Source organism: Rhamphochromis sp. 'chilingali', assembly GCF_963969265.1.
Source record: "Rhamphochromis sp. 'chilingali' genome assembly, chromosome: 4".
In the NCBI taxonomy this organism is placed as follows: domain Eukaryota; kingdom Metazoa; phylum Chordata; class Actinopteri; order Cichliformes; family Cichlidae; genus Rhamphochromis; species Rhamphochromis sp. 'chilingali'.
In genome coordinates this window covers 44744816-44757575 of record NC_137948.1, presented here as the reverse complement: position 1 = coordinate 44757575, position 12760 = coordinate 44744816, and positions in this window count along the sequence as shown.

Sequence of the window (12760 nt, the reverse complement as noted above, 5' to 3'; positions counted from 1 at the left end):
ACTCTGATTGGTTCAGGATGAGCTGCCATTATCCAATCACACATCTGCTTACCTGCATCTTTTGCTCGTTTCTCCTCCTCTTCTTTTCTCTTTTTTTCTAAACTGAGCACCTGATGGCTTTGAACTTTTCTTGTCCATCTTACGTTGGTTTTAATTTTGCACTCCAGTATGAACACAAATCCCCCAACATGAGGATCACCACAACATAACCTAACACACCTACACCTTAGTTCACAGATTCACTTTGTCTAGGGTTTATTCCTGGGATTTCACACAACCCAGGATTCAAATCATGAATACATGATGGGCTTGGATTTACATCATTATAAATGAAATGTGCTCTATTTGGAAGCAGCAGGGCCCCTCCCCTTTCGATGGGTTGTGTGTGAGACTTTAAATCATCAAACTATAAATTATAAATGTTAAATTGTTATTGATCCTTTACCTCTAGTCCTAAAGTGTATATTTATTTTCTTACTCTTCTTATATTTATTGTTTGTTTACTTTCACTGCTGTAACTGGAGCCTCGTCGTCTCGTCTCTCTATATACTGGACTGTATGTAGCGGACAGTGTTGGTCAAGTTACTTGAAAAAAGTAATCAGTAACTAATTATTGATTACTTCCCCAAAAATGTAATCCCGTTACTTTATTGATTACTTATTTTCAAAAGTAATTAATTACTTAGTTACTTAGTTACTTTTTAAAAACACGATTTACAACCTGAAGAGGTGATAAAGCGATAGATCTTTCAGCCCAATTCTACTTTTTCTACATAATCCATCATACAAAATGTAATCAAATGGAAAAGTGTCTTTTTAAAACTTGTTTTATTAGTTTTAATCTTTTAACTTTATGCATCAAGCAAAAATTTAATTATATGCAACATTCTCTGACTGGAAGAAATTAGTTTAACATTTAAACCTATTTTCTGCACATTCCAGCACATAAAATAAAATATTTTTTGTGTTTACACTCAGTCTTTCAAATAGATGCAAGTAAAACACAGCAGAAAATAAATAAAGTCAAGGACTCAGCGGTCCTGTTGCTCTATTTTCACCTGTAAAGCAGGAGTGGGGTAGGCGGAGGTTTACCCTGGTGCAGGTGTGCCGCGGTCAGTGGAAGAATCCGCGAGTTTCTCTGTGAGTTTCCCATTACGTCGTAGCTACTCGGTGCTTGTTGGAAGTTTAGGGTTTTTTTCGCTGTAAAAAGAAGTTTTCTTCCCACGCACAGTGGACACTAATGTTTTTGTCACTTTTTATGGAATCAAACTCAAAGTAAGGTCAGTACTTCCACGCTTTAAACGCTGCACACTCATACTCTCTCCTGCACTCGATATATGATCCACTGTTGATCTGCACACAGCTGTTGTCACGAACGTCGCACTCGCTTACGTCACTGTCATGAGACATTCTCGCAAAAAATCCCGGTTTTAGTAACGCAGTAACGCAGCGTTCCTACGGGAAAGTAACGGTAATCTAATTACTGTTTTTGCAATAGTAATCCCTTACTTTACTCGTTACTCGAAAAAAGTAATCAGATTACAGTAACGCGTTACAAGTAACGCGTTACTGCCCATCTCTGGTAGCGGAGATGACAATAAAGTTTACTTTGACTTCAGCAGCGAGCAGGCGCACCGAGGGCTCTTGCGCTCACTTTTCGCGTATAGAATTTCGAAAAAACATCGGTGCAAATTAGTCTGTATCATGGTGTCGGGTGTTTTCGTGTTTGTTGGGTTGTTTTTATTTTGTTTTATTTTGCGAGTTGGTTATTAGACGCTGCTCCAGCCAGTCAGTGAATCCCCTGCCGCCGCCCTCTCCTCCCTGTGCCGCAAGCAGCAGGCACACCTGGCAAACGGAGGGCGCCCTTACTCCCAGCAAATGGGCGACAGAAAACCGATCGGTGCCTGTGACATTCCCAATATGCGCTGGCTGATGTCGGGGCAGCATGAGTACGAGCAATTTTTTTTTTTGCCGATGCCGCCCCCACCACGATGCCGCCCCGGGCAACCGCCCGTGTCGCCCGTATCAAAAACCGCTACTGCCTTCAGGTTTCACGTGGCTCTGAATAGTTTCTGAGGCCTTTTTCCTACTTTCAGGATGTCTCTGATTTTCTTATCGACTTGTGACAGCACTCTGCAATACAGCCTTGAGTAGTATTATAGGTGTCTAATGTAACATACTGTAACACACACATACAAAAAGATTCTAGGTCTGACCAACCATCTCAGCCATGGGCAAAAAGATAACAGTCAATAAAATTCTAAAAGAGAATTTATTGACAAATAATCAAGAGATTCAATTCAATTTTATATATATAGCGCCAAATCACAACAAAAGTTGCCTCAAGGCGCTTCATAGATAGAGAAAAACCCAACAATCATATGACCCCCTATGAGCAGCACTTTGGCGACAGTGGGAAGGAAAAACTCCCTTTTAACAGGAAGAAACCTCCAGCAGAACCAGGCTCAGGGAGGGGCGGGGCCATCTGCTGTGATTGGTTGGGGTGAGAGAAGGAAGACAGGATAAAGACATGCTGTGGAAGAGAGACAGAGGTTAATAACAGATATGATTCAATGCAGAGAGGTCTGTTAATACATAGTGAGTGAGAAAGGTGACTGGAAAGGAAAAACTCAATGCATCATGGGAATCCCCTGGCAGCCTACGTCTATTGCAGCATAACTAAGGGAGGATTCAGGGTCGGGGATGGGCGTCCAGGTACACGCCGGCTCACTCCTGGTGGCTGCTTATCGGGGCCTGGAGCCTGGGGCTCGCTCGGGCTCCTTCGGGGGTGGGGTGCCCTCGGCCTCTCGGCCTGGGGCTCGGTCACTCAGGCACGGCTGGCTGCCGGCGGAGCTCACGGGCGCGTCACTGCAACTCCCCCTGGCTTCTGCTCCGCGGCTGCTGAGTGAGCCCTCATCTGGGACTCTCCTCAGCTCTTTCTGGGACAGAGTTTTGATCTCCTCCATACCTGCTTCATGCCCTGGAGGACGGGGCTGTGGCCCCCCCACACCCTCTAGCAGATCATTACATGAAGGAACCTTTTAAAAACAAGCGCGTCCATGCTCACAGGTGTACACACGGGTGCTCACACCCACAAACTACACCCTTTTTGGCTCCTACCTTAAAGCACACTGTGTGCTGTCGATCTTACGTGCTGCACAATAATGTTTAATATTTAGTATTTACTGTTATATTCACATAGATCATCGTGATGTTGTTTATTATGTTGCTCTCGTTTTCTTCTGCTTGTTTTCTTTTTTCTTTCTCAACAGGTGATCCAGGTGATTGATATTTGTATTTTTTGTCTGCTTATTTTGTTAGTTTTTGTTTTTTTGCCCTTTACCCAAGTCCCTCTTCTCTGCTGTTTTTCTTTCCCTCTTTCTTTCTCCCTTTTCTTTTCCCCAGTCAATGTGTCCCGTATTTAACAAGTAAAAATAAAATAAAATAAACAATAAAAGGTGAATCAAATGGACCATTACGGCAAGACTGGGATGATCCATTCGGTAAAGTAAATCCGTTGGGCATCTTTCTTTGCCTTTAGACAATAATTCTGGTGGCAAAAGAGCCAAACGGGACAGGCAAACAAAAAAAAAAGAAACTCCCACCATGCTGTCAGAGAAGAGCTGATGTTGACGCTTTTGAAGCATTCATGTCATTGGATATTTGAGCTGATAAATGGTAGATCTGAAATCTCTAGATTGTTGCAAAGTGCTTGTTCAAAGTGCTTGAGTTGGGGAATGGCTGCAATCACAGCATTGTAAGATGGCGAAAGATGTACCCTTACCCCCTCCTCGATTCAGAGATGGTCTTTCCCTTTTCCCGTAAATGGCCTCCTTGACTCCGCCCTCAAACCAGCGTTCCTCCCTGTCCAGGATGTGAACATCCTCATCATTGAAAGAGTGTCCACTGGCCTGTAGGTGTAATTGAATTTTGCTGACACATTGAGACAAATCCCGCTAGTGGAGCCATTCAGGTGGAGCTGGAGGACCTGTACAACTTGAATGGACAATTTATACCATCTCATGGTACCAGTAGTGCCAAAGACATCAGTAAAGAGCAAAATTTGCCAAGAAATCAGTCAATGCAATGATCTTTGGCCACTGTTTCACTGTGTTTCACTGTGAACCTGAACTGTACCTGTTGTCAGCAAAACCTGGACTGAAGCATAACTTTGCTGTCTACGAGTATCTGCAGCCAGTGTTGGGGAGTAACGGAATACATGTTACGTATTTAAAATACAAAATATGAGTAACTGTATTCCGTTACAGTTACCGTTTAAAAAGGTGGTATTCAGAATACAGTTACTTTGTTGAAATAAATGGATTACACTGCGGTACTTTCCTGTTTCATTTTGTCGCGGGTCAGGACTGTTTGGGTTTTGTTTGACAGCTACGTTCTGTTGTTCCAGGCAGCAGCGTTACGGTTGCCATGGTTACAGGGCGACGCTCTCTCTCTCTCTCTGCGACTGTGTGTTTCCTGGGTGAGAGAGCGCCTTTTCGTTGTTGTTGTGCTAAGCTAACAGGCAGAATGCTACAAGCATAGCTCTAAAGAATGTTGCATCATGGGCAGTGTAGTCCGTGCTGCAGGGAGAATGCACTGCCATACACGTTATGTGTCTGTGAGCGCGAGGAGGGAGAAAAAGGGGAGTGGAAAGGTACGAGTTGTCATCGAGGAAAAACGGGAGCTGGAAGCATGTAAATATAATAATAACCACTTCAGCCAAGAAGAGAGCCTGACGAGCCCAGTTGTAAGTAAGCTATTAAGACTCGACTGTACACCGTGTTCCTGTTTTCCTCTGAAACAATAAGTTCTGTTGGAGCAGCCTTTCAACGCCTCTCTCTGTCTCTCGCAAGAAAAGTTGACCCACACAACAAAGTAAAGCTATTTTTCGGCTACGAGCCGACAGGGACCCCGCCGTATTAGTCAGAGGTCCCTTTACTACAGTTCGGAGTCGCGGACCTTCAGTAATAGTAATAAATCACACAGCAATAGTACATTCACGTTGTTGTAAAAAGCATGATAATATATTAAGTAATCCAAAGTATTCAGAATTGAGTAACGTAACAGAATACGTTACAGAATACATTTTGGGGCATGTATTCTGTAATCTGTCGTGGAATACATTTTAAAAGTAACCTTCCCAACACTGTCTGCAGCACCAGGTGGACTGTAAGTCTGTGTACCTTTGGTTTAATTGCTATATGTTTTAAATTTTACTTCCAAATTTCCATTTGTGTAATAAATTGCTAGAAATCTGTAAGTTTTGTCATCAACAATGTTGAAAGAGGGGCAGTTGTTTTCTGTTGTGTTAAGAGAATTAAAAGCTGACACAGGAAGTTGGTGTGTCAATAACACATTTTGTCAGTCTTGACTAAAGTCTCTCTGTCTCGTGTCACCTCTCTTGCTGATGGATACAAATTTAAACTCATCCATCCGTGCACACACCACATAACTACTTTGCCATTCTATAAATAAACAAGTAAGTACTGTAACTCACAATGCACTTGTGTGGACTCTTTTTCTGTTGTAAGTTTGAGTTATTTGTCAGAGTAAACTCTTTAATATGAAACCAACTATACTTATAGTAAGAGGGTCAGAGTTTCAGAGCTCACAGCGACTATGAGTATCCTCTATGTGTGAATGACATGTCAGGTTAAATGCATGTGATATGGACCATGTACAAATAGCATGTTAGCAGTGGGACAGTTAGCATTTTAGCCTGCTGATGTTAGCATTTAGCCATCATGGCTGTCCCAGCTGCTTGTTGCTGTTTTCAGTGGGGTTGTTTGTATATTTAAAATATGAGTCAGATTCATTTTTCTCATAAAAAACTAACTAATACTGTTGCTTAACAAGTAAGACGTTAAAGCAGTTTTAAAGTTACAGTATATTCATGGTTTCTGAATAAGTTTTCAAAGATCACTAAATCCAGTTTACACTCCAACAGTCAATATTTCAGGGGTCAGCAACCTTTCTGATGGCGAGTGCCATCAAAAATTCCTCAGAGGTCAGTGTGCCATATGATTGCATTAGCAATAAATGTAATAATCCTCTATATTAACAGTTACACACTATATAGAACCACTTTATATAATTATATTTGTTCGCAGATGTTGGCAGCTATCAGCGAATAGTTATCAGCTATTTTGAAACAATAAAAAAGACTTTTTATCCATAAGAGCCAATGAACTGTACAACAGAAAATGCAAATGCTATTTATGGTCTCCTCACAACAATGATAAGAAAAATAAACTGGGCCAATATGGCATGTCTGTTAATACAGAGATACACATGTTAATGTGATTTTAGATTAACTCACTGCGTGTCGTGTCCAGGGCTGGACTGGGACAAAAAAATCGGCCCGGGCATTTTGACTAGAGACCGGCCCCCCAGGTATTAAAGCCATAAAGCCTTTGAATGAAAACAGATGCTGTGGTGACAGTGATGTACAGTCTTGTTGGTATATGTATGATTTCTATACATTTTACATCAGATAAAAACTCTGGTTGTAAGATTCAGATAATTATTTAATAAAAGCGAGACATTTTAAATGAGAATAATAAAGTAAAGTATTTCTTTGTGCCCCCCTCTCCCTGTTAATGCCCTACCTGCCCCCCTGGCAACACTTTGCTAGACCCGCCCCTGCACAGTTACCAGCTGTCAGCTACTTAGAAAAGGATCCTGGTGTTATTTGTGTCTCAGAAACAGTTCATAACTTCAACTCATTCATGTCACCTAAAAGGTAAACCTGTTTCTCCATCACTGTTCAGCTCTGATGATTCAGTAAGGACATCTCCTGGTTTCATCCTCATGTTTCCCTCTCACCACATAACCAAACCGACATCATGACCAGCAGCTTTACAGCTGTGGCTCCAGCAAACATCAGCTGATACTAGAAATTAATACTAAATAAATTCTAACAACAGCTGATCAAGCTTAAACGTGCTGCTGTTGTTTAGCGCGACATCGCTGGTTTCCTCTTTCTGGCACAAAGTGGGCGATAAACAAACAAGAGAGAAAAGCCGATCAGCTGATCATTGATCAGTTTCATGATTGAAGTAGCAACAGGAGAGGCAGGGGGAGAGAATGAGAGAAGAAGAGGCAGCTGTGCAGCGTAACGACAGAATAAATCCAGCTTTGTGTCTTTTTCATTCTAGCTGAAGTCCGGGACAAACTGTTCCTTTTCAGCTCAACACGAAACGCGTAATATTTTCTCTGAATACGAGACGATTCCGTTTTTCACGGGACGGTTGGCAACTCTGCTAACTAACCTTATGAATAAAGTTCACTATCAGTAACATCATAGCACCCACCCAGCTGTATAGAAACTCTGTCATGCTTTTTTTTTTTTTTTTTTTTTTTAACTCTGTCATGCTAGCTAGTAGCAGTACGAGTTATTGTAACTGACTGTAAAAAGTCAGCACAGCTAAAATAAACTCCACCTGAACTTGGTTTATATCGACTAAAGTTAACTGGCCCAGACACACACATAGATTATACAAAGGATAACTATACATTCTTCTCTGACTCCCCAGGTGCACGCTGTAATGAGACATGGCTAGCTGTCTCTGTGGCTGAAGTTTTATCATATCTGGAGGAACACACACACAGTTCAAGTTCGAGCGGAGACTCGATCATTGTTCCCCCAGAAGGTGTATTAAATGATACTGACTGGGGGGAGTTAGTTAAATCACACATGGTCACGCGTCTAACTAGAGCAATCCCTAACGCTTATTGGATGTGCAATAATACCCTTAGATTAGCTTTACCTGTTAATTGGACCGGTACCTGTGGTCTAGTAACCGTTGATGTATGCTGTACTTTCATTCCCAATAACACCGCCCCTAACGGTTCATTCACACAAGCTATGAATAGACTTGAAGCATTGAAGATAGAACTAATTGCCAATACAGGCCACGGTCAGTGGCTAGATAAGTGGCTACAGGACACGTTTGGAAAATGGAAGGAACTAATTGTAGCCTTTGTAACCGTTGCAGCATGTATTATTTGTTTTTGATGATTATTGTCTGTTGTGTGATACCATGTATACGCTCTCAGAATTTTTGATATTAAGCTTGCTCGAAGGACCAGTTACATTTATGATTTGTTTCACATTTATGATTTGTCTTTATATTATGTTATTACATTCTGTCTTTATACTATGTTATCATTTCATGATAAAAGGGGGGAACTGTTGTGATATTTTGATACCATGGTAGCATTTACAGGATATTGTTTTATAGTGATATTATACATGAAACTGTTACTCAATAAGGCCCATTTACTAGTTGTTTTTCTCTTTCTCTCTGACCCATGTATTAATGTGTAAGAATCACAGGATGGTACCTCAAGGTTGAAAACACCACAGAGATCACTCCCTTACTCCCATCCTCCCTTCTTTATCTTAGAAAAAGGCTTGTTAAAGGCCAGGTGGTTTGTTTCAGAATTCACTAATGAAAGAACTCTGTATTCTATGTCTAGGAGTGTATTTTGCTGGGATGATCATAAATTGTAGCTGAACTGATAAACTACACAAAGGATACTTCTTTGCTCACAAGGAAGGAAGACGTTTCCTTATTTGGTCTGTACCGGTTTGAACTGAGAATCTGCTGACACACGAACCTTTTTTTCTCTATATAAGCTGTTATGTACTAAATAAACCTTTGAGTTGATTTGGGAAGGCAACCTGAAGCAGTCTGTGTTTCCTTGTTCTCCCAAGCTGCTCCCGACATCGTAACTAACCCAGCTGAGCGGCATACCTGAGTGTTACTTTGAATAATTAGGAGTCTTATAAGGAAAGGACAAAACTCTGCTTATCGGTGCTCACGCCTTGGAGGGAAACCGGGACGGAGATTTTCTCTTCAAGCAACATAATAAAAACAACACCATCACAATAAACTAACTAACAGTAGATACTAAATATTACATGTTATTGTTTTTTTATTTTTTTTATTTCACCTGTTGAGAATGAAAAAAGAAAACAAGCAGAAGAAAACGAGAGCAACATAATAAACAACATCACGATGATCTGTGGGAATATAACAGTAAATACTAAATATTAAACATTATTGTGCAGCACGTAAGATCGACAGCACACAGTGTGCTTTGAGGTAGGAGCCAAAAAGGGTGTAGTTTGTGTGTGTGATCACCCGTGTGTACACCTGTGAGCATGGACGCGCTTGTTTTTAAAAGGTTCCTTCATGTAATGATCTGCTAGAGGGTGTGGGGGGGGCCACTGCCCCGTCCTCCAGGGCATGAAGCAGATATGGAGGAGATCAAAACAACTGTCACGGTCCGCGGAGGCAGACCGTGCGGAAATGTGTGTGGTGGACCCAGGAGCGAACACAAGCGAGGATGCAGGAGTGGAGTTAAACAAAAGCGAGCCTTTTATTCTGGCTGATGAAAGGAACAAAACAGAGTGAGGGCAGCATAAGAGTAATAGTTCAAACAGAAACCTAAACTGGACATAAACTAAGGAAAAGCTATGGCTGGAGATACGGAACACAGGGGGTGGTAACACAGACGACGCGACACAGACTACATGAAACACAGAGACTAAATACACAAGAGGGATGATCAGGGGAAGTGGCCACACATGGGAACACAGCTGACACAGATAAACATAACAAGACAAGCTCGGAATGTTGCCTTCAGAGATGGAGACGAGGCGAGCCTGAGGACAGCTAGGGCCAACCTTTCCCGTGGCATCAGAGAGGCTAAGAGACAGTACTCCAGGAAAATATCGCATCACTTCAAAGACAGCAGAGACTCACGGAGCCTGTGGCGGGGCATTCAGACCATCACAGATTACAAGCCCCCACCACAGACCTGTGATAGCACTATCCCCCTGCTGAACGAGCTGAATACTTTCTTTGCTCGCTTTGAAGTCCAAAACAACACCACTGCACAGAAGACCCCACCCCCTCCTGGTGACCAGGTGATGACTCTGTCCCCGGACAGCGTGAGGAGATCCCTCAGCAGGATCAATGCACGAAAAGCTCCGGGTCCTGACAACATTCCTGGTCGTGTACTGAGAGACTGTGCAGTGGAACTCACTGATGTCTTCACAGACATCTTCAACATATCACTCATCCAGGCTGTCGTCCCCACATGTTTTAAAGCCACCACAATCATTCCGGTTCCAAAAAAGTCATCTCCCTCCTGCTTTAATGACTACCGTCCTGTTGCACTTACTCCCATCCTGATGAAGTGCTTCGAACGACTAGTCATGCAGCACATCAAGACTGTCCTGCCCCCCTCCCTGGATCCCTTCCAGTTTGCGTATCGGCCAAACCGCTCAACCGATGATGCCATCTCCACTGCACTCCACTCAGCACTCACACACCTGGACAAAAAAGACTCATATGTTCGAATGCTGTTCATAGATTTCAGTTCAGCATTCAACACTATAATCCCCCAACAGCTCACACAAAAACTGGTCCAGCTGGGGCTCAACACCTCACTGTGCAACTGGCTGTTGGATTTCCTCACCGGAAGACCTCAAGCAGTACGGGTCGGCAGTAATACATCCAGCACCATCATTTTAAACACGGGGGCCCCGCAGGGATGTGTGCTGAGCCCCCTCCTCTTCACTCTGCTGACCCATGACTGCACTCCATCATACAGCTCCAACCTCTTCATCAAGTTTGCGGACGACACAACGGTGGTGGGTCTCATTAGCAACAGGGATGAGACCGACTACAGAAGTGAGGTGAGACGCCTGGCCACGTGGTGTGCTGACAACAATCTCTCTCTGAATGTGGAGAAGACGAAGGAGATTGTTGTGGACTTCAGGAGAGTGCACACCCAACATGCTCCTCTGACCATTGATGGAGCGTCTGTGGAGAGAGTGAGCAGCACCAAGTTCTTGGGTGTGCACATCACAGAGGATCTCTCCTGGACGTACAACACCACAGCACTGGCCAAGAAATCACAGCAGCGTCTCTTCTTTCTCCGCAAACTAAGAAGAGCAGGAGCACCAGCCCCCATCATGTACACTTTCTACAGAGGCACCATCGAGAGCATCCTGCCGAGCTGCATCACTGTGTGGTTTGGAGCCTGCAATGCGTCCTGTCATAGAACCCTCCAACGCATAGTGAGGGCTGCAGAGAGGATCATTGGTGTCTCTCTCCCCTCCCTCCAGGACATTTACAGCACCCGTCTCACTAAAAAAGCCCTTTGCATAGCGGCTGATCCCACGCACCCAATGCAAAGCTTCTTCAAGCTGCTGCCGTCAGGGAGGAGACTGCGGAGTCTCCAGGCCAGGACCAGCAGACTGAAGGACAGCTTCATCCATCAGGCTGTCAGGAAGCTTAACTCCCTCCCGATTCTGCCCCCTCTCCCCTCCACAGTCTCACTGAACTCTGTCACACACACACACACACACACACACACACACACACACACACACACACACACACACACACACACACACACACACACACACTCTCTGACTCACTCACTGGCCTGCACCAGTTACCAGTCACTTTGTGGAGCATTGGACTGCCATTACCTCATAAGACTTTGTTGTTACACTATCTCTTACCGCATACTACTAAATCTCCATTTGCACTATTTGCCTATTTGCACTACTATGCCTCCTTACTTGAATATTGTATATTGTATATTGCATAGCTTTTTTTTTGTTATACGTAAAATTGTATTGTATTTATTTACATTTTTACTTTTTAATTATTTTATTTGCATTTTTTAATCACTAGGGTTTGAGAGTAACGAAATTTCTATTCTCTGTATGTCCTGTACATGTGGCAGAATTGACAAATAAAGTTGACTTGACTTGACTTGAAGACATGGCAGGAGTAAACAACACTGACGGGAGACTGTCAAAGTAAAACAGGAAGTACACAGGTGCAAACAGGAGGAGAGAGAGAGCACGGGCATAGTGGGCTGGGGAAACATGGAATGAAACACAAGGAGGGGAGATGAGGGCTCACAGATACATAGAGGGGCACACAGGGGATAAAAGTCACAAGGGGAAGTCAAATAAGGAACAACACAACAGGACAACTCAGGAAACATGGCCTAAATAAGGAACGAAATACAAAAATACAAGAAACTAAGAATACTGGGCCCACATGGCCCAGGGCCATGACATCACCCCCCCTTAAGGGCTGGCTCCAGACAGCCCAAACACAGGAAAACAAAAACCAAACAGAAAACGACCCAGGGCGGGCGGCGGGGGCCCAGGACGGAGGGCTCGGAATAGAAAACAAAAAGGAAAGCACAGCTCAGTTCAGGGGGCCGGCCGCGCGGAAGGCAGCGGCGGCGGCGAAGGAGATGACGGAGCAGTTCAGGAGGCCGGCTGCGCGGAAGGCAGCGGCGGCGGCGAAGGAGATGAAGGAGCAGTTCAGGAGGCCGGCCGCGCGGAAGGCAGCGGCGGCGGCGAAGGAGATGACGGAGCAGTTCAGGGGGCCGGCCGCGCGGAAGGCAGCGGCGGCGGCGAAGGAGATGACGGAGCAGTTCAGGGGGCCGGCCGCGCGGAAGGCAGCGGCGGCGGCGAAGGAGATGACGGAGCAGTTCAGGGGGCCGGCCGCGCGGAAGGCAGCGGCGGCGGCGAAGGAGATGACGGAGCAGTTCAGGTGGCCGGCCGCGCGGAAGGCAGCGGCGGCGGCGAAGGAGATGACGGAGCAGTTCAGGTGGCCGGCCGCGCGGAAGGCAGCGGCGGCGGCGAAGGAGATGACGGAGCAGTTCAGGAGGCCGGCCGCGCGGAAGGCAGCGGCGGCGGCGAAGGAGATGACGG